This window comes from Bombus vosnesenskii, unplaced genomic scaffold, assembly GCF_011952255.1.
Source record: "Bombus vosnesenskii isolate JDL3184/JDL3185 unplaced genomic scaffold, Bvos_JDL3184-5_v1.1 scf7180000016274, whole genome shotgun sequence".
Classification (NCBI taxonomy): Eukaryota; Metazoa; Arthropoda; class Insecta; order Hymenoptera; family Apidae; genus Bombus; species Bombus vosnesenskii.
Genome location: NW_022884343.1, coordinates 3230115 through 3254297, shown reverse-complemented (window position 1 = coordinate 3254297; position 24183 = coordinate 3230115). Strand labels below are relative to the sequence as shown.

The 24183-nt window shown below is 38.9% G+C and overlaps 1 protein-coding gene across 3 annotated transcripts in view; it reads right to left on the bottom strand.

The window, feature by feature from the left end:
- The window catches only part of LOC117242473 (ecdysone receptor), a 191183-nt gene that overhangs the window by 117889 nt on the left and 49111 nt on the right, over nt 1–24183 (bottom strand). For all 3 annotated transcript variants that reach the window (XM_033509172.1, XM_033509173.1, XM_033509171.1), the window contains one exon: nt 1309–2813. The gene's annotated coding sequence lies outside the window, so the exon portion shown is untranslated. The remainder of the gene's footprint in view (nt 1–1308; nt 2814–24183) is intronic.

The following is a 24183-nucleotide window of genomic DNA, read 5'->3' as shown; positions in this document are numbered from 1 at the left end:
GTCAATCATTGTCCTGAACGATCAGAGTGGAAAACGAGGCCAGGAGGGCCTCGCACGTGAATTTCATACGGGGAACTGTCGAATAATAGTCACGGAACTTGTGCGTTCGTAAGTGAAAGTGAGAGGCCTGGGTAGATTCGACCGAATGTCGAGCAACGATCGTAAAAAGAATTCCATAGGATAATTTACGCCGAGCGAAGCGAGGGGAACGAAGAGATCGACGCTGCTAGATAAAGAAATTGCGAGAAGGTATCGGGCACCTTTCACTTGCGAGCGTGTGACTCCCATCGGCGTGGATCGTCGGCTTTTCGTCCACCCGTGGCCGCTAATTATCGCGCGAGAATGAAGATTCTCGTTGCAAGATAGAGACCCCGGTAAAAGTTCTGCCGCTTTCCGGATCGTGGATATTGGACGTTCGTTAACGAAGCACAAGGCTTGCGTTTTCGTGAAAGCACCGCCGATGCGATATCTACTCCTGCGTGAGAACGATTTTCGCAACACGTACCGATCGATTGTAAACCTGTGTATCTTCTCTCTTTTTCATGGTCTGTGTTAATATGAGTGTGTTTGAATATGTTTGAGCGCGTCTCTCATGGTTTGAGAACGAGCAAGAGGATTCGTTTTGCCCGTATCCGACTTCCCGAGGAGGTTCTTCGTTACTTTTTGTTGAATATTGGGAGTTGATGCAAAATGTTTGATATATAACGGATGATAAGTGTTTGATGATGCTTGATATAGCAATATGCCTGATTTTTACCACGCCTCTTGATCTGTATTTGCGCATTTGTTTTCAGTAGTTTGTATGTCCCTGTAGTTTGATATATATTCAGTAGTTTGTAGTTCCTGAGTGTGTTTGTCGTGGTTTGAGAACGAGGAAGTAGATTCGTCTCGTTCGTGTCAGACTCGTACAGGATGTGCTTTGTTACGGTACATTCAGACTGAACGAAAAATATTCGACGCGATAACTGAATTAGATCTGAATTAGGGTTATCTTATTGATTTTTTAAAATCCTTCTTGAAAAATATTGGCACATATATAACAAATGTTATTCTAAATAAACATTTCTAAATGCAAAAAATCTTTTTACAAATACTCAACGACTATTTATTATCGCCATTAATAAATTCCTTTCCTAGAGTTCAATATGCTGTACCGAATATTTAAAAGCAATAGAACTCGAAGAACCAAATTACAGTAAATATACGTTGAAAACTCAGTTACACGAATTATTTGAGAAAATCCTCGAATTAGTCCCGATGAATGAAATTCTATTCTACAACTATCAATTCAAAGAACATCAGACTCACCTTGATCGTATATGTAGAACAGGCTCCGCAATTGCTGAGTAGATTAACCGTGAAAAGTAGAAGTACTCTAACCGTAGCGCGTTCTAGAATTATTTAAGCACTCACACTCTGTTGTACGATCTTCTTCTCTCTTTTCCTCTTAACAACTATCGTTTATTACTTTTTAATTATTATATACTCTTATCGATATCGTTATTATTCTCTTTGCCCTTAGCTGTTACTTGTCGCCTTTCAACAGGCTGCTTTTTACTATTTTACTACTATCGGTGTCTGTTTGTGTGTCTGTATTATATATACTCATTTATTTATATAATATATATATATATATATCATATAAATTATTCTTATAAATATATCTGTGTTTGCTGCAGGTACTTCGCTGTCCTGGTTCGTATTAATCGATTACGGGGCTCGAAGGGGGAGAGGTACCGTTATCAACGAGAATATTCCTGATAAGATCTATATATCGACGCACCACCACGATTCTTCCTCTTCAAATTCTGTCCAACCTTGGACCAAGTGGTTCGTAACTTGCTCGATCCCGATCTTGATCTCAACAGACCGCTCTTCTCTCTCTTGCATACGTTCACGTCCGTATACATACAGATAGTCACTGGGTTTGCCTATGTTTTATGTGTGTTTGTGTACGTTTATGACTTGCAAGTCGAACGAACGAAACTGACGATTATGATTAAAACGTTAAAACTTCTTTCGTCTCTCGTTAGATCTTTTATTTTCTCTGTATATATTTATATATATAATATATGTATAACGTTGCTATTAATTATTAATATTATTATTTATTATTATTTGTATTATTATTATTATTTGTAGTCGCGTTCTTCCGGAGGGGCCTAGGCACTATTACGCTGCGAAAAAGAGGTTATGTTTGAAGGTACTTGTACGCACGAGGTATATGTTCTCAAGGTAGAAGTTATATTTTTTTTTTGTTCTTTTTTTTTTTAATGTACAGGAGCGATATCCCGCTGCAGAAGGAGAATGTCTTGTGTGTGCTCAACCTGGCCACGAGGAAGGAATTTATTTCTCAATGTTTCCCCGTTTCTTTCCCACCCTCTTTCCTTCCCTTCAATTCGATTTTTTGTTGTTTTCTTTTTTCAAATTTTATGGCGTTTTAATCGCGTGCTTCTCTCTCCAAAACACGTATCTGTATTTCTCTATCTCTGTTGATGTTTGCCTCCCCTTTAGAGCTCGCCTTTTTTACTCCCTCTTTCTTTTTCACTCTCCACCCTTTTCGTTTCTTTCGTCGCTGTTTTCGTACTCAGTTTCTTCCACTTCTTCTTCTTCCGCCTCTTTCTTCTCGTTTTCTTCCGAATGGTGAGCCTTTTCGCTTGACGATCGACGGCGGCGCCCTCTACGTCGCGGTACACGCTCTCACGGAAGGTCAGAAGTCGTTATCACCTCCTCGAGCTTTCCCACTTGCTAGCCACATCGCCCTGGGCCCCGCTGCCGCCCTCCTCCCACTGGTGCTCAACTACCACCACCATCTGTAAGCAAAAGTAAACAAATAAATAACATCGTTTTAGGAATATTTTTCTTTTCAAGCGAGTTGATACGAGAAAGTTAGGTTAGGAACGTAAACGATATGCTATGAACGAATATACGTTTATGAGTCTCAAGTTTTTCAATATTATACGATTAATTCCTAAGGAAATAAACTATATTGTCTGGTTTTTATCATTGCTTAACCACTATCTTCTGCAACCAGAGAAACAGGGTTGTTACGTGATTGACATTGTGTAAAGAGAATTAAATTTTAGCGTCAGCGTTCCTTTAGGATCATAAATTTTGAATGGATCGTAGAAACTACCCCTTAACCTCTGTACGATTGGGTACTGTTATTAACCTTTATTACTGCCTAACCTCTGTTTGTCTAACGTTTGTGAAATTATTATCGCCTAATCATCGTAATATGTACGTCTGACAATGCGGATCGAGAATTTAATTTTGAAATTAGTGCTCCATTAGATCCAGGAATCTTGAACACATAGCAGGGACTATCCATTAACCTCTGTACAATTACTGTAATATTGTCTACTCGATATAGTACTGATATTCTCTAAAGGGAACTACATTTTTGAGGTTAGAGTTCATTTAGAGTTTACAAAGCTTCGAACAGATAATACAAATCACCCGTCCAAATCTTTTAAAATTTGAGTAGTACTACCTAATCGCTACAACGTGATTAATGGTTAATGATCTAACCTGAAGAGGGTGCTTCAACATGATCAAAAATTTCGCAATTAATAATTTTGACTACTATAATTAAACATAAGAAAGGGCAGGAAACTTTCTACGAGAGAACGTAATATCTTCGAAAATGGAATGGCGCGTGTTTGCCAGTGGATTGCAGGGCACGTTGCTTTTAATGCACGTGCATTTCTCTTAGGAGTCAGAAAATTAATTTTCACGGAATACGCAGGCAAAGTGGAACGCACAGGCATAGTCTGAGACCCCCGAACGATCCTGGCAAACCCGCCACGAAGCTGATGAATTTAATATGTCCACGATTACCCATCCCAATAATGAAACATTTCTCTCGTTCCTGAATTACGAGAAATATCGTGCAAACTAAAAGGCAAACCTAACCTAGAAACTTCGATCCGGATCTTTTTTAGAATTAAGACTATGTTTAAGGTTATGTTACAATAACTCAACCAAACGCATTCTCATTAAGATTCGGTAAAATATGAATATGAAAAATCAAAACTATTTCATATACTATGTTACGATATTACATCAAACATAATGCTTCACTCCCTGATAAATAAATAAAAATACAATTTTACATCGAATATAAATGGTATGATAAAATTGTAATCCCTGAAATCTGCAAAATTTCCTCGTATGATTTCGCCAATTGTATTACCCAACATCTTGTCATTACGCCTATAAATTTATCAACACAAAAATAACCTGCAACACACAACGCATAAAATTTTACTTGAGTCATGTAAGAGGGCCCGGTCAAGCAGGATCTCGTAATAATAATACCAACAGTAATCGTAGCCCCTTCGAGGGCAGCATTAGAACCAACCGTCAAGCCAGACCATAAATAGAAGGGTAAATACCCTATAAATCAGCGGTGTGGCCTCGATCGAGCGGGCAAAAGGGAAACAGGGCTCCGTTTTCGTGCTCGACGGCCCTGAACGCGTCAGAGGAAAACATAGAGACGGCCTGCAACGGAGGGTTTCACGGTATTTTTAATTTCACCCTCTCTGATCGTCGGCCGAGGCGCTCGTGCGCGCGCGCTCACACACACACACACTCGCAATATTGTATCTATGTGTGGCCATTTCACGTGAGAATGGAACAAAGAACGAGGCTCACGCATCAAGCCTGGTTCGCAACGCGACGGCCACGGCCCTGTGGTGTTACGCATGCGAACACAATGTGCTACAGACAATGCAGCTCCCTGGACCTACGTCAATGCGAAATTAAACTGGCACAGTGGCGACCCTGTCCCTCTTCGATCTCCCTAGGGAACTTGCAACTCGTATATTCCACTTCAAATCGCGACTATATGAGCTATTTTTGGGTACTGTGATTATGATCACCGAGGCAAATAGATAGAGGGTTCATGTGTATGCAGAGACAGGACTATTTATTTAGACTTGGATTATTTTTGGTGGAATTAGGGGCTAAATAGGAGTACTTGAACTGTGACTATATCAGCTATTTTGGCATGCAGTGATTATAGTCACTGTGAGAAGCATATTTTTAAATCAGGTGGGACTAGACTTGTACCTTCGCACTGCTTCTAAACGATGAGCTTCAACCACCCGAGACAACTTTATCAAACAACAAACTAGCCACCAGGTAGAAGTATAATTCATAACGACTATAACGAACAATAGACCAAAAGACATTTTCGCCAAATTTAGAGACAGGTTATACAAGTCACATCTTTCACTTCTTATCTATTACCAATAAAAATTCCAAATTTCCTATATCTAGGGATATTCTACGATATAAGGAAACGTTATAGTTGAAATTTATACGATCGACAATCATTCTGTCTCTTCAACAACTTTATCTATCTGTACTAAAGCTAGTGATATTCCACGATGTACAACAATTTCATACTCATTTGACAAGTGTATCTTCTTGAAAGTATGTGACCACACAGAGCACCATTGCAAAATGGCGCCACGTTTGAATTTTTAAACGACTGTAAGATCTGAGACGTGTTACTCGAATAGCTCGGAGGAAAAGTTTTAGGAATGTCTGTTTCGAGAGAAATTCGCGTATCTCAGGCACCCACTCAGCTTTCCAAGTGGTTCCTCCGTGTAACCGCGCATTTTAGATCGAATCTCCGTGAATGTACGACGGACGGCTGAAGCTGGATAAGCGGCCTTTTAAAATTATTGCGAAAGATCGTGGCGGAGATCGCGCGACTACAAAAGCCAGCGACGACGAATGTCGCTATAGAGAGGAGACAGCCGAATATCGACGATGGTAATTCACACACAATGGCCGGATAAATTACGGACCGTTTATCAAAGATTCAAATGGATAGCATTCGCGTGAAATACGGATCTAGTTTGAAAGAAAACGGAGAATTGTTTTCGCCATTGTCTTCCTAGAGATGAGATCCCTTTTTCGTAACAAACTTTTTACTACGTAAAACGTATTAATTACCATTACAATGTACTGTAACACATACATTTTATACAGGGTGGTTGGTAACTGGTGGTACAAGCGGATAGGGGATGATTCTACGCGAAAAAAGAAGTCGACAATATAGAATAAAATTTTTTTTTTTCTAATTTTTCCATCGAGACAACGATCTACAGTGGGATCCGTTATAACGAGACGTGATAAAGTGCACGCGTACCGAGCCCAAATTCAAAGTCGATTTTCTCGAAAACAAAGCCTCGAACGAAAAATTGTTATTCTATATTTTCGACTTCTTTTTTCGCGTAGAATCACCCCCTTTCCGCTTGTACCACCAGTTACCAACCACCCCGTATATCTTTATAATTGCATTTAATCCGTAAAGAATAATACAAATGTAAAATTTGAGTTATGCGTTAAAAAATTGTCGAGCATATTGAACTTGAAGATATCGCTACGCGTCGAATTAAGACGCGTCCTTAACGATCCCGTTTGTCACGGTACTCGACACGTTTGCATCGCGGCCACGAGACGCGGCCACACAGCGGACAACGTATGCAAATGAAAACGAAAATGGAAGGCGTCTACGCACTTCCGGACAGATGTCGAGGCTCAGGCACATTATTCGCCCCACTCCCCTTTCCTATTACTCTCCTTCCTGCATTCTTTCCTTCCCTATGCCTGATCTCTTTCCCCCATTGTCCTTCGACCGCTAGCAGCGCCAAGAAGAATAGCAATGGCTTCGATAATGTTACTTGGCCGTGGTTGGCCGCACTTGCGCCACTGCAACGTAATTTTCTCGCACGGAAAAGAACAGTAACCAGCTCCCCGTGAATTTGTCATTTTATAACCAACCGAGTTTTTAACGCCAACCGTGACTATTACTTATGAAAATGATGACTAGGCAGATTGAACGTCGTAAGTGTGATTGTAATAGTGGAAAATACTCGTGGTATTCGTTTATGCGTGACTATAACTGGTCAAAGGTAGGAATGATTCTAATAAAAATAAATTACTACCTGCAACCGTTTCTACCTGGCTATTTGGGAACGATGATTACGTAGGATGAATGATCGCAACAGCGTTAATGTTATATTTCTAATATTCACCTATGCGTGATTACTCGACGTAGACAGGTGATTATAAATAGTCGGACACTGGAATGATCGTAGAAAGATAAAGTAGTCGTCGAAATGACTCTACATCTGTATAAAAAAAAAAAAGTTCGACGAAAGGAATTATCTTAACGATCTATGTCACAAAAGTCCACTCGTGTTACGCCGTAGAACGTGTAGAAGGACGTGCAACCGAGTGCCATTTGGTCAACGAAGTATCTAGAATCCGCTTGGACGTAGGGAAACGTAACACCTCTATTTTGCAACACTGACAGTACAACGTTTCAATAGCAGACAAAACAGGCCCCGTCTCCTGTTGTGATACCCAAGCTGGCAGTTGTGATACACGGGACTATCCGACGCGTGAAAAAAGAAAAAACAATGAACATAGCCACCACAGGACGTGCATTCACACACGCGATAGTCAAAGGACACGCTACCAGCGTGGTATGAGTGAAAATGTATGGCTGATCCAGACAAGGTCATTCATAAGTAGCTCAAGTTCAACTAATAGTATTGTATTACGATACCTACGGCCCTCTTCCTCCTTCTTTCTCTCTCGTTCGGGCCTCCTCTATCGTTCAGCCTTCTCTTTTTCGCCTGGATCGTTTCCTTCGTTCACACGAACGAACAATACCTGCTGATCACCGGTTAATTAATTCGTTCTGTAATCCTCCGCCGCTTCTTAGATTCTTCCCGTCATCGTGCAACTCGTTCGTGATCGTTCATCCAATTCCAGACTCTTCCGTTTGTAATTTTTAACTGAAACGGGTCTATCGCCCGACGAAAACGACGACAGCAACGTAATTTCGTTATATTTCAAGAATTTTTGTTCGTCAGTTTTTATCGATCGATTTTTCTTATCGATCGAGTAAGACCGCAACTGCCATGGACCCCATATAACGACAAGAATTTGGCACGTCGAACCTTTGCATATTATGGAACACGCAGATCCAGGGATTTGGTGGGATTTCGCCGCAGAAATTTGTATAAAAATTGTGCTCGTTGGAATTCTCGTGAAAATCCCTAGCCTACTGATAAATCCACTATGGCACTCTTCCCCTTTTATCTTCCCTTTAAGTGGAAATTAACCACGATGTAAGTCTAAGCTTTGAAATAGCCGAAAACTGCTTCAAATACGATATTCATAGAATTCTACCGATACTTACTAAGTGGTTCCTCGAAGAGGAGTGGTTTCTTGTTTAATTCAAATCCCACCGGGGGAAATTCCCTAGATATATTGCCTGCTGTCAACCGAGGAAAGGAGACAGTGCTGTCACACAGTTTCTTCTCTATTCCCACGGCGACGTGTCAATGATTCTCAGACTTGACAGTCCTCTCCCCGAGCCTCGTCTGTCCGTGATGTTACATAACCTCACAGTTGTGTCGAGGTTCCCGCGCGAGTAGACGTCCGTTTCTGACATCCAATCGATTTCTTTTTACCTGTTCGCCGGATATTATCGCAACCTTGTTGCATAAAATGTTCGAAGACGTTCGAAGGTTCCGGGAGAAAAATAATATCTATCGTCTCCAATAAAAGTATTATAAAAATAATATCTATCGTCTCCAATAAAAGTATCTCTAACCTATTCGTAAAGTTTCGCTATTTCGCAGATCCAATATATTTTAGCGCGGTTAATTTGTCAAATATCCAACTACAGCGTATCTCGTGGATGCTATTTTGAAAGAAATCTGCTGAATCTTGTCAAGTGCAAAGACTACAGTTCTAAAAGTCTAGACCTAACCTAATCTAAACTTCGTTCTTTATTTGTCAAGCGTGTTATAAATTCACGTCTATTTGTACTGTACACAAAGATGGTGCGAGAATTCGCTGCGCAAGATCCAGTGGAAGAAGCATGAAAGTTTATCAGCGATTTTCTAGAGCAAGCAAACAGGTTCACTTTCGTGCGACTCGAGCATGGTCAAGGCTGAGTGTTATTACGCTCTCTCGTTCGCCGGCTGCAAATTACTATTTTCTTTTTCCTTTTTTCTCTCTCGCTGTCTGTCCAAGAGGATCCTTCGCCGCCGTGTCATTGCCGTGCCGGCTATTTTACGTCCTCGCAATCATACACGCTCTCATTGTCCTCGTAAAACGATGTTTCATGCTCGACCAAACGTTTGCGTTCGGCTTGAATTGGCGAAAGAAAGGTGAAAATAAAGCGGACGTCCTTTCTTACTGAAACGTTGCAACGTCCTTTCAGACGGAACACTGACACATTTCGCCTTTTCGGTTTCTCAAAGTATTCCTAAAATTTATGGGTTTTCGAAGATTCGCTAGACCCGCAGAACGACAAGATTTTAAACATTTGGCAAAATCGAGGATACGCACAGACGGAACGCACAACAAATCGTTTGAATTTCAATCGTTTAAATAAAATTCTACATTTTCTTTTCTTTTTTTTTTTAGATAATAACTCGATTCTCGAGTAAAATTAGCGAAGCTTTAATTTTCTAAATAAGATACAGGATACAAGAGCGTATTTTACGTCGAAAGAGTAGAATGTATATGTTGATGATTCACGTTTTCTCTCGTGCAAGCAGACCATTTTTTATTCGTCGAGAAGAAAAAAAAAAGAGAGAAAAAAAGAAGAGGAAGACGAATAAGATAAGCGACACAAAGAGCCGGTCCGCTTGTGTACCTACATCGCATATACATACATACGATTAACGGCCGATCGATAATGTATTCCGCTCGAAAATAAACTGACCTATACCAATACCGATGTTACCACTTCCGCCGAGTGACCCCTCGTCTCCCGATAAATATTTACGCGACTGCGAACTCCAGAGTTGCAAGTCGAACCAGCCATCGAACGATCTCGTTAGTCATGAAAATTCTACTGATTAACATTCAGACATAGAGATCCGATACACGTATACGAACTGCGATCCGAGGTTACTCGATATGCAGACTATATATAGAACGTCTGGAAATTCTATGATTTTTATCGTCTCGACAAATTTTTTTTTCCAGTTCATAGGACGTAAAGAAAATTCTCCCGATTTTTATATCTTCGATTCGAATAATTCACTGTCGAGGATTTATACTATACGAATACGAGTATAAATTTTAATGGAGAATTCGTGAAGTCAAATTGCTTCTTAACCTATCGAACGAGTTCACATTTTGCAAGAGAGATCTTTCTTACGGCAGTCGACGGAATAATTCAGCGAAATTTGGAGAAAGTAAATTATCCTTATTACGCGTGGCGTTGTTCGATGAGGCAAAGTTTCTCGCTTTGAAAGAATGAACTTTACCTCCAGTGTTTCTTTAACATCGCGAATTACAATTTATCTCGCACGCAAGATTCCTAATTTACCGATCGGAACGAAGTGTCTAAGATGGAACCGATAGCAAAGCCGAAAGCTTCCAAACGACGTGTTCAACGAACGTAGATATTTGCGCAAACATAATTTTCAGGCAGTTCCTCGGCGAAGGTGTGTAAGAACGATTAAAAAATTGATGGCAGTGCGTAGTGGCGTTTGTAAGAGTACGAGTAGAAAGAAACCGCAGAAAGAACGTAATCCAATAACTTTTCAAACCGAGCAGCGAACCCGATGATCCCTGGTGGCAAGCAAGAACAAAGGAATTCGAAGGATACTCGCTACAAACGTTGATGGCCGCGTCACGTTCGAGACCACGAGACTACTTATCCAGAATACACCGAAAAAACTGCATCGACAGCGCCATTTGGGCCGAACCAAGTGTCGAGGACACCGGCGTAGACTCATCGCCACTTTATCACACGAACGTGACTTCTTTGCGTTTTTCGAATCCACAATATCGAATGGTATTTTTCAGCTATTAAGATCAATCATACTTCTATCGATTGACGAACGTAAGAAATAAATTGAAATTTTCTGATTTCCACGAGACCTAGGGAAAAATTGAAATGGTCACGTGGACCGGAAAATGTAATTGTTTGATTTAAATAAGAAGAATCTTTAAGAGCTTCGGCAAGAAGATAATATTTGTCTTCCTAGGAAGCTAGAGACCTAGGGGAATACGGGAAAATTCCCTAAAATTTGTGGAATTATTCGTCCAGGGAATTCTAATCGGTGATCAGCAAAATTGGTTAGAAGATTTCATAGGTTTCACAGTCACGAATTCTAACGAAACTTTTCAGGAATTTTTCAGCAACTTTGTAAATCTGACAAACAATTAACATCAATGCACTGGACACATTCTTTTAAAAATTCTAACTTCCTAAATGGTTTCACAGGTCTAAGACACAGCGTGTATTCGACAACTTGCGTCACATTACAAAAGGGTAAAAAAGGACGAGTTTGTACGGTTTCTGAAATTTTTCGTGGCTGACGTAAACCGGTCGAAATTACAAAAGACCGTTCGTGTTCGTTCCGGATATAGAGGCGGACAAACGAGACTCTATCAGCTTGAACGTGCATGCCCCAGGAACTCACCCTTGAAAAGGCAAGCAACATGGGGATGAGGGAGGGCGTGTGATCCAGAGCCCTCGGTGGTTGCATAACGCGCGCGTATAATGCAATTGCAGGCAGACTGAAACGCCCATTAGCGTGGATGGGAGAGAAAAGAAGCGACGGATAACCGGAGGCCACGTTGCGTTGCGTGAACAAGTGCACACGCGTGTACACTGAGGAGAGTACGCGCAACCGGTGTTGAGACGAAACTGCTGGCGCAATTTACGAGCGAGCCGCTCGAATTTCGTGGCGCGTGTCCCGTCAACGATCGTTCAACGAACGTGAACCGCCAGGCGAAACTACGCTCCCCGGTTTCGTGATCAGTAATCGCGATACGGTCCAATAAACGGAACCGAGCCAAGAGTTGTTTGTAACCAAGTACTTTCCAGGCTGATTCAGGTACACTGTTTAAGTTCATCGACTCTTTGATGAAAAGTTTATGAAAGTTCGTTACTAGACTGATATATTTGGGGAATTTTTGCTTTCTAATTTTCGTTTAGATAATAAACGATAAACACTGTTCAAATTGATAGTTGGTCAAATGCATCTGGAAAAGCGCAACGAAGACGCGATCCAAAATCTAATCTAACCTAACCCCAATTTTTAACCGATATATACACAGCCTGCGAAATATCCAAACGCTTAGTGATTAAAACCTAACCTAGTCAAAAATATCCCTAGGACACTTAACAATAGTCTCTAGCTAATGACGTTTCAACAACTTGCAAACAGAACGAATCGCGTGATCATTTTTCAACAAAAAGGTGCAGTCATTAGCCGTTGAACTGTGAGCGTTCGAAACGGAAGGGGAAAGGGCGCGTTTGGAAACCCGAGACGAAAAATATCAGGCAGAAACTGGAGTTCTGGTGGTCTATCGTTGGGGCTGATCGTTAAATCGCTAGATTCCTCATACGGGAGCTTAAAAGCGAAGTCTACTGTTCCATTTAAGCAATGTAAAACCAGCGTGGTGGATTATTAATGCAACTTTCGCGTGAGATAAGCAAACCTAACCTTTACACTCGTGACTCGGCTGCTTGTGCCGACGAACATCTAGTCCGTACTGTTTCCAATATTGATTTATCCTAGCCACTGCGTTCGAGGGGATTTCTATGATCGAGAATGTACACCATAAGTAATTGGATACTTAGCGCAATTCACTTTCAATTATTACCTTTTCATTTATACTAATTAATATTAACTGTACGTTTTGTCTGTACCTACTAGCTGTATATGATTATTTAGACGCTTACGTTTATTCATTTCTTAGCTACTTGTCACGTAAAGACAATATCGTACGAGAGTCGTTGGGACAGTTGCTTGAAGTAGAATAGGACGTCTATATACAGACGGTATAGTCGATTGAGTTTAACTTGTTTTCGTCTGAAGCAAGGAAAGCCATTCCGGAACCGGGACGTAAGAGAGTAGACTTAGTTTACGTTCCTTTTTTAATTGCATTACATACATATTATTATTATTATTATTATTAATTAAGCGCTATATTAGAAATCTTATTAAAGATAGGGGATTCTTGAAGAATTTCTTTTAAACAAGATATTAATAAATCGTGTTAAACAATGGTTGTCAGACGTTACAGGTGTTTTCAGAACTAGTTTAAAGAAAACGGTAATATGGCGCGCGTTTATAACGATATCTCGGTGAACGAAACCACTCCCATAGCTATTAGGGATTCATCAAGCGTCCAGGGAACAAAAATGCATCCTCAGCTATTGTCCTCGGTTCGTCCTTACTACATGCTAGCGATGCACATTCCGGCCACCGTTGCCAGAAACGGCCGATCTCCCGTCATGTTACTTTCGGCGTGATCAAAAATTCTCTATCATCAAATCGCTCCACTTAACCAATAAATATCCCATAAATATCCCTCAAGCTTTCACGTTTAACTGACAACATGATACGCGAAGACGACAGCGCCATCTTGATCAATTGAATTAATATTATACGGGAAGTTTTACAAGTTGACATTAACATCGCAGTTTATGATCTATTAAATTGTTAATAAATTCCCTTGTACAAGGGTAACAAGTTTGATAGTAGAGAGTTTGATAAAAGAAGTAAACTCGCGCAAGTAAAGTTTTAAAACAAAGATATAAAATTCTAAAACTAGATTTCTACAATCTGTAAAAGATCATAAAATTTTACAAATAAATTATATACTGTCAAATAATCGCTAAACAATATTGTTAAGATGAAAATGTGTTAAATGTTCGTTGACATTTGGCAAAAGAAAGAAGTGGAAGATTAAAGGGTGGTATTTTCTAAAATTATGGAAGCTTCCAATTCCACGATTTTCCTTGAAACTGTCCCCACGAAAAGCACTCTAACCCCAGTTGCTGAAAGCGTGCTCATTCCCCCATTCACTGCCCACCTTGCTCATCATTTACGAGTTCTTTCGAGGCTTTCTTTCATCGTACGTGCCTCTACGCATCGTTCCCTTTCGTCTTATGAACGCTGTCGAGGTTATGACACTTTCTTTCATAACTCATCTACATTTCAATTTTTTATTACTCAATTTAAATATTTTTTTATGTATGAAATAGTAGATTCGTTCAATGTTTATTTTATTACAGGTGAGAGGCATACAAAATAGTTAAAAAGTAAGTTGTTAGGACTTGATGAAAAATCGTGGAAAGTTAAACAAGTCGAGATGAGAACCACTGACGCAAAGACCACACGAGTCTATCGTCCTCAAGAACTCTCGGTATGAGCGGGCAATGTTTTCAGCTCGGTCACTAGTGCCAAGGGAAAGCGCCCACAATGCAATCGAGGAACCTACCATCTCCCACAAAAACATGAGCTCGTGCCTACACTTGCATCTACCGAGATGCTCGAACAACTCGCGAATATTTCAAATCTAAACAAGTTTAACTCAATACGTAATCTTGCAGATTATAAAATTATTAATTACCGAGTAATTGCATTTTACCCAAACTAATTTACAATGTGTTCATTATTATGGCTAGAAAGTTAGAAAGATGTTGTGTAATAATTTGCAACATGTGTGGGAAACCAATTCTAACCTATATAAAGCTAAATATAACCTATACAAAATTTTTCTAGGAACTTCCAAATTATTCAATTCCCTCAACAGAAGCTAATATTCTATCTCACAATAATCTAATTGCAAATTATTTAACATAACTCCAATTGTTTTAACAACTGCGATACTAACTGGGACCCATTGCCAGCTAAGTTTGGCCCACCTAGAATTTCTCTAAAAAGTTCCAAATTGGTCTTTCTTCTCGCTCTAATAATTCTAATATTAATTAATTCATCCTATGCAAAATGTTTCGAAAAAATTCCAAATTGTTAACTGTAATCCTACTCAACTCGAACCCATCGCTGCATGAGTTTGGCCTATACCGCGCACTCGGTCACTCGCACTGTCCACAGAGTCCGTCGGCCGTGTGTGCATTCACCAGGCCATCCGTACACGCATATCCCCACACAACCAACCTGAACGCGGTGGAACGACGACGGCGGCGAGGGCGAGGAGAGGACCTCGAGCAGCGCGGCTGTATATGTGGGCTAAAAATGATACGCTGGTTGAGGTGACGTCATGCGAAGTTAGTCCGTCTGCCGACGATTGCACTGGCTGCAGCTTCGCAGTTGTTACGCCCGGCAACGATGTGGCTCTGGCCGGCGTCAAAGTCGCCGCGCGTACTATCGTCGTTTTCGCGCTTCTTTATGCGAGTGGCGCGCCATCGGATCCGGTTCTCTGGCTATGCTCCCGAGGATCGATCACCAGGGACGGGTTCAGAGAGAGGCCAGAGCTTTGTTCGGTTGAATCGATCCGGGTATATAGGTTCTTGGGCGACGAGAATTTGGCTGGACGTCGAGCAAGGTCGAATTCTTTAGCATCGATTTATGAGCCAATATTTTTTCGCCTTTGCACCTTAACGCTTGCTTATCGTGGTTACACGTCTGACCACATGTCTTTGATAGGTTTCGGTTAGGATTGTTGGGTCTTATATTAGGATTATGTTCTGTAATGGCTGGAGAAATGACTGGAAAGAGGCTAGGGCACGTTTTTAATAGACTTATTGTCCATTTTGTGTCCGAGTAATTTTTTAATTGGAATCATACATTAGTTTTAAATTGACATTATGGATTGCGATGATTTAGTTGGATTTGAAAAGATCAGGATAAATTTTGGAGACGTTTACCATAAATTGTAATTATAAATATTATAAATAAGTGATTGTTCATTGAGTTTTAAATTATTGGGGTTATGATTTGGGAATCGTTTCAAATAAATGAAAAATCTTTAGTATCCCAGAATCTGAATTCTCTAGGAATCCTTGACATCCAAGTTTGAAATCTCAGATTTAGGGACCACAGATCTCTGAATCTATGTTCTAATATTTCATGTTAGTTTTGAACGCTACGTTGCTGTCCTCGGTGAAGAATCGCTCGTAATAAATTTAATCCTGAATATTCGCTGAATCTTGTCACCACGACAGAGATCAATGACTGCCATCATTGTTGAACCGAAAAAAGAGATAAACGAACGATTTGATGACTCTCAAGAGTTAATGAGATTTATCGATGGGTCTATTGACCTCCTTTTTATCCATTCTCGAACAACTTTTACAAGCCTTGGCAATTTACGAAAGTCCATTACTTTTTACATCGAAAGGATCGAAGATATTTAGGGGAATCGATGCTTCACGGTTCAGTCACAGTGAATGGCTTCATCATGTTGTTGGACTGGCATCAAATCAACATTTGACAATTTTATATGCGCACATTTATATCATATAATATTCAATTTCTCAATTTTACTTTACGATTATTTATTTCGTCCACTTATTCCAAATAATTTTCGAAATTCTCTTTCACAATTTCCTTTATTATTTTTTATTATTGTTATCTTCTCCGATCAATTGTGTCGAATTTCTTTCGTAAAAACTGTACTTGTACGGCTTTTTTAACAACTATTTGGTGAGGTTTGTTACTAAACTATAAAACGTAGAATATAGAAAAGTTTCTCTCTTACGGTAGGGAAAGAAATTTTATTACAATAACAGGCTCAAACTATAGTAGAACAAGTTCCAATTTCCACTAATAGAGGTTAGTTTCCTAACGTTGATCAAGATTGTAGTACGCATAGTGGCTTTTTCTCATTTAATTCGTATCGGCGAATCTCGGTGGTAGAATATAAATTCTGCTCTAGTGCCACCAGTGAATATCAGTTGATCGCCACATCAGCTGACTACGAGCCGCGTCAAGGCTGCTGGAGAGATCAAATGAATAATGTACCCCTTTCAGCCAGCTGCATAACACATCTCGGATCATTTTTAAGACTCGTTCGATAATAATGCGCGATCGAGCACGCTACAAAGTATCCTCATGGTAATTCTCGTGTATTCATTACGACAGGAAAGCAAAAAACGATTTACGTATCGTCTGTTGACGCTAGGTTCGATCGAGAATCAACGTGGCTCGATGGATCATCGTATGTGGTCCGCGAAGAAGAAGAGGAAATCAGATTATTGAAATGATGTCACAACGTTAATATCAGCGAAGAAAAATGTTTATACGCGGAGGTTATTTATAAACGAAAATAAAAAGTAGAATAGACTGTGTCTAACTCTGTATGCAGATCGCTGACGCAAAACTAGCTGCGAAAAACCAAATATCTGCTGAATACGCGTGAATACCATTTGCCAGTTGTCTACAAAGGGGTCTGTTTACAGTGGAAATTACAAACTAGGTAGAAATTGGATTGGTTTAAAATCAACGTGGAAAATCAGTCATGGAAAAAATGTTTTAATGTTTTTAATTTTTCGTAGAATTTTTATAGATTTATAATAATAATTCAACGCATAACCTATAAACAATTAATTCTAACCTATTCGAAGCCAACACGATCAACGAGCTCCTCTCGCTCAATTTAATTTATAATTAAATTTACGATAATAGGTAAATTTAGTAATAAATAATCTTAAACCCACGTTTAATATTTTCTAACCTAAAATATCCGACAAATTCCTATTACAATTACAATTAAATTTACAATAATAAGTAAATTTAATAATAAATAACTTTAAACCCACGTTTAATATTTTCTAACCTAAAATATCCGACAAATTCCTGTTACAATGTTTCTTCCTTTTCAATCGACAAATTGAACAATAGGACAGAGAAGAAGTTTCGCCGGGAAAGAAGAAAGAATCCATTTGGTTCGATCTAGCGACCACCAATGAACATGTCAGCCAGAAATACCTTGCACCTAGCTATCAATTGCGTAAGTATCTTGCCAGGCAAATAGTTATTGACCTTTATTGCCGCCAGAGTCAATGTAACAATGGCTCTCAGGTTAAGTTATTAGAAACACAACATTTCACTTTGATCAGGCCCTCTATTTCTATCTCTATACTCCTTAAGGAGAACATGTTGCCATTTTATTGAAAGTAAAGTCAGCTGAGAGACACTGGGCTCGTTTAAATCCAACAGGCGTCGCGAAACGAAGAAATTGAACAGCCGAGACAGTCGATTGCGTTTTTGAAGCGCACCGTCGCGAATTTAACCAACTTTGATTTTGTCGTTCAGCAAACAATTACGAATATTTACAAATTTTGCATAAAACTATTAACAATAATATTAGTTAAATCGATTTCCTATTATAAAACCAATTAAAATTCATAGAAACTTAATCCTCTATGTTAATCTTCCTCAAGCCCAATCCTTATCAAAATTCTTAACAAACTTCGACATATCCGTTCTCAGATCTGAATCTCTCGTGATCTGTTCTTTAAAGATAAGATTACGAGTTCAGATAATATCCTCGAACCTCTACAATCGACGCAGATAATCAAGTTCAAATAAAATAAGTTATCAAGTAATAGAACTAACCAGAATTTTCGATCTAACCTAAAATTCTAACCTCACCGAACATAACCAAAATAATTCTGAGAAGTTATAAAAGGAACAAGAAAAATTCTGAAATCAGAATTTGAAAATAAAAAAAAAGAGGGAAATAAAAATTCCTCAAGCTGAAAAATAAGATACTAAAATAAAATTTTGAAGTCGAAAAATTTTGAAAATCTGACGAATAGAATAAAATTTCGCGTTGGCAAGCTTAAAGAAGGAAGTCATTACAAATTGGTAGGGATATTCTGAATTAAATCTCATCAGAAGAATTGCCATCTACGTGTAATTTTCCACAATACCGTGGAATCGAGCCGATAAGGAGCAATTTGATCGTCACACTGCATTTACCTCGGGCTGGTTTCCGCGCGTGGAAAGCCACGAAAGCGAATGTTGGATAACAACAATGATCCTGCCGAGATCCATCGACAATATGTAAACCTAATTATTCCGTACGCCCAACCGTAAGCCAGCCAACTTTCTTTTATTGCGTCGTCTAAATCGCTGTATAAAGCTGATATCTCGAATTTACTCAGCGTTTCTTCGGATTAAGTCGTCAGACCAATTGATCATGAAAAAAATTCCCCTTAATAATATATTCCGAGAAATTATTTCGAATGGCAGAATCTAAGCAATTTAACAAAATTTCAATTTTTAATAAATTCCGATATAACTGAGTTTAAAAGGAATTTATAATTAAGTGAAAAATTGTGTACATTAATGGTTTATTTTAAATTGGATTTCTGGATTTAATTAACAGATAATAAAATGAAATTGGATTGCCTTAATATTGTGCGAATTTTGTATTATTTTTGTTCGTATATGGATATTGAAATGGATGAAGTTGCAATTTCGAGTTATTTTTGTCGTCGAACGGAGAAAGACTTTATCTGAAGGCAAGGCAAACACGATCGTATAATTTTATCAGACAGCCTGTTACGACATCGGCGAGGTCAACGAAATGCGTTTTCCAGCAGAACGTACGAATTGCAACTTATCGCGAATATTATCTGGTAATTGCATTACGATGTTCGAAGACCTTGCGAGAAGTGTATCGCCAAGAAGTTTACGAGAAACCACGATTATTATATTTACTCACAAATTAAAGTCATAAATATAATTTACATTACTTTTGGAGATTAACATTGCGGAATAACTGAGAATAATAACCTCTAAAGTTAGTGGCTAGAATGAAATTTCATTCCAAATCATTATACGACGAATACGACTGTTTCGAAAAGAAACTAAAGAAATGATTGTTGTTGTGATACGTAATTTTATTAGAAAATCCAAACTTAAACCAAAGTAAATGTAAATACACAATGATAGACAACATCTTTACGCAATGTTACTATATAAAAATATATAGCCTTCTAATTTTTTATTACTTATTAAAACCTCCTATTTATGATTGATGAAACTTCCTAACCTTAATGTTCAAGATCATCGAGAAAGTTGCCAATCGATCACTTTACATATTACATATTTACGTTTCAAAACGCACAACATCCTCCATTCACTTTTGTTCGAAACTTCTAACCTCAAAACCCAGAACCAAACCATAGAAACTTTATACCAATACGCCATTCCTGTTCTATGCCACCAGAAACACCTTTTACTCTTTATCCTTATTTATTTGACGCTCTTATATGATGCTGTAGATATTTTTAGACATCATATGTATTCTATACATTTTTATACCTTTCATCTTTCCATAAATACATAAAATTTCAAAAATTAATTAGATGTAAAATTGCAAGTAAAACCTAACCTAAACATTACCAAATCACTGAGAATCGTGAGTTTCACTTTCTACAAATCTAATTTATTTATTATATTACGGATTTCATTTTCTACATATGATAGGTCTTGTTTTCTATAAATATAATTTATTTATTATAAAAAATCCATTATATGTGTATTCTAACGCAATTTTGGTAAACATACCAAAGATCAAATCCCTAAAAATTTGTTTAAATTAAATTAATTCGCAATCTACTTATAATATTAGTTGAAACTCTTGAAAAAAATGTAGCTTTAGGGATATAAAGCGAAAAATATATCCGGAAACTTTCGCGCATGACCGTATCTTTCATGGCCAGGTCAACGATATTTCGCAGCGAAACACGTCGAAATGTCGCGAGTTCATCGTTTTCCATTCGTGTGGCCACCGTCTCGGATTGTTTTCGAGACGCGTCGTTTTATCGGAGAAGAAGAACCGTGTGGCGACACGATAAAATTAAATGTTCGGTGGCTTGACCCGGCTCGACTTCACGTGATTATTACTCGAGTTGAAAACATTAGACTCAGCTCGAGATGCACCGCGGCGCATACTGATTGCGTCACGCTCGAAAAATAGGCACGCGTCCCAATTTCGCGAGTGTTTTGACCGGACGTTTCTCGGTAAACGTCCGTCCCCTGATTAACAGACGCGACACTCGACGTCAGGTTGCCAGACCTCTTTGATCCGCCGCCGATTTTATCGGCCATTTGCTTCGTTGACAAACGAAAATGTTGCTCTCGTTGATAGCACCTTGTTTCGAGATGATGCCGGTTAGAATTTTCGCGATAGCTTTCTATATCGAAGTTAGGAAGTTTAATTGGGAATAAATGGGGGATCTGGATTTAATTCTTGGTTAGAAATTAAATCCAGGATTTTTAATGCTTTGAACTATACTCTGATCAAATTGTAGATAGGTTTGGACTAGAATGACAAGTTCAGATTTCTAACGTTTGGTATGATATGTGGCAACAACAGGGAATTCATGATACCCCTTCGCAGATGTATGTCTATCATGCAATTTGTCACGAAACTTTTATATTAAACTATCGTCTAACCTCCTACCTCTATCTTACATCCATCGTCAAAGATACAAATTCTCCCATTTACCAGAAAGGGTAAAAATACCTCTTCACACAAAAATTCCCTAGGACCACAAAAGGCAGAAGAAGTTTCAAGCGCGTTTCATGCTCCAGTAAGACGTGCGTCGCGTTTTAAAAGGATCGTTGCCGAGCGAGACGTAATCCCTACGGCGAAGATCTGGCTCGCAAATGCCTCGGTGGCCTGGTTAAAAATGCATTTCGCCCGAGAAGGGTTTCCCCGTCCCGGAAGGGGGATAACCTATGCATGGGTTCAGCCAATAAGCCGAAAAGGGGTCGGTAACATAGGGAATCGGGCGACTTCGGTCGGTCAGGCAGAATAAATCGCATGAACGAGCTCGAAATCGAAGTGGTATCGATTCTTAGGCTAGCGAGGTAGCTTGAAAAAGAGAATAAAGAAGTCCTGCTTGCTCTGTCCGGTTAGATAACACAGGGTCACCAGGTCATCTTTGTCTTCCGACAACATATCCCTGGTTTCCCTGGAATAAACTCGCGTATATCGTTGTTACGCTCGCATATTTCTGGAGATGGGTCGTCGCCTCTATTATTTAACTAGAGATTGCTGGTGTATAGCGATGGCCTCAAGTACGTCGCATTCGCTCACTGAATTCGAACCTTTTCTAACCATTTCAAAAGAAGAAGAGCGACACATTAAACCAGGCTCGAATCTAACTAGCAAATACAAATCCTCTACGAGTACTTTGGCAAATAAAGAAGTAGCCCGAAGAAGAAGTGATATCGGTCGAGTTGTTTTGAAACATTACGAACACTTTACTAAAGATTTTCTATTCGCTCAAAACTGTTTTTCACGGCTACTATATGGAATTTGGTCCGGTCACTAGTTAATGATCACATGGCGCTAGTGTAGCATCATCGGTCGCCATAGTATTAAGCTTCCATTGTGGTTAACGAAGAAAAATCTTAAACTCCGTTCATACAAACTTTCACAGAATTAGCGCTATAGTGGAATTGTCAATGAAGAATCGTATATGATCAGTATGACGTAGTATTCGAACTCTATGAAATGAACTTTGAGCGTTGAATTTGATTCGAATTTATAGGTACGTTTTAAACTTCATCCCATCACTAGCGATGCACTCTGTGACTGTGACAGATACGCGAGGCGCATGCGCCCTTTGCGCGCTACGATTCTTTTCGTCAAATATCTGATTCCCGATTGTACGTTCTTTTCCCTTTCGGTCTTTCATATTGAAAGCAAACATTGGCGATTAAATATTTTCTTTGCGCACTCGCACGGCCGAGAATAAGCCTGATAATTCGAGCGAAAGTGGATGAATAAGAGCGGTTGTTTTCGAATTGTTGAAGATTATTGTGGTTCGAGTTGATTTATCAGGCAACTAAGCTTTGAAAAACAAAGAGTCGCAGATATTTCAGATTCTTGGGAAATGATCGATACTAAATGTATCGAAGATTTTGTGCGAATTGCTCTGCGTTTGTTAAGTTGGCCTAAATTAGTTCAACCGCAGGAGGGAGTGGGGGTGGGGGGTGGGGACGATGAAAAATTTTTTATCTTAAATTTATTCCAAATTTATCCTACGTTATCGAGTTAGATTTATATTAGATATTTATCGCTACTTATATACACATTACTTTTATATACTTATAATCATAAAATTTTACAAATTCGGAAAAAAATTTGTTTAAAATCGAGTATTCTTAAGTAATCGAATAAACGATCAAAGAATTTAACTTTTACTGTTTCAGATACATAAACTGGCCTGGTATTATCTAGTCTGTGAAAAAGAGTCACGTAGCGAGTGATTATTCCGATCTCATTTGCATTTGAAATTTCGCGTTTCGTGAGACTACGTCGATTTAGACTTGGCCTAGTTACGAGTTGGACAAACATCGTTCCCTGAACTTTAAATTACCGCCTTTTCTACAACAGTGTCCAGTCTGCAATTTTTCGCGAAAACGACCAAAAAAAAAAAAAAAGAAAAAAATTCCTTCATTCGCTGCTGTAAAATCTCTGTCAGTTGTTACGTACGCTATCACCTATAAGTATTTGAACACCTGGTGCAATTCGATTGATATTTTTGTTATATTTTTGCAGTCTCGGTCGTGGAACGTTTCCCTACTGTTAATTCTTTACCACTTGCCACAACTGGGATCAAATGCTCTGCTAAATTTAAACTGATACTAGGAATAGCTCTGCATAAACTGAAACCGAGAAACTATACCTGCATCGCTCAAGTTCCATGTTTATCTGTAACGAATAGCTGACATTTCATAAAATTTCTAGAAACTTTTGCAATGTGCCGAGAAACACGCATAATATATTTCAATCGCTTTGAAACCGCGACATTGATTAGTCACACTTAACGTCACCTAACTCGCATATCTTTTCATCATTAATTTTCGCCTATCGTTAATTATTTATTTATGCCGATTAGTATTATATATTTACGTTAACGTTACTGCTAATAATATATGTCTTTATCAATATCTATTAATTGTTTATTCATTAATTAATTATTCATTTACACGCTTATATTTGTCGACTTTTCAGCCATTTATCGCGGGAAGACAGTGTCGCGCAAAAGTTATTGAAATAGAGTTGTCCGAAGTAGAATAGGACGTTCGTGCACAGACCGTATAGTCGATTCGATTCTCAATTCTCGCTTTCGATCTTATTGCTCTTTTATTTATACTGATTAATTCGAAATATTGCTTTTATCAATGTCTATTAACTGTACATAGTTGTCTAGGATAAAAAGATCAGAGGTTAAAATCAGGTGTGAATAGATTTCATTATTGGCCGATTAAATGTAATAACAGGAGCGTGTAGCGTGTGAAGGAAATTTCACTCGGAGAACGGACAAAGGCCTGCGAGGTAGTCGCCGAAAGGAAAACAAAATTTTTTAGTTGATCAAACATTCTGACCTCGGACGAG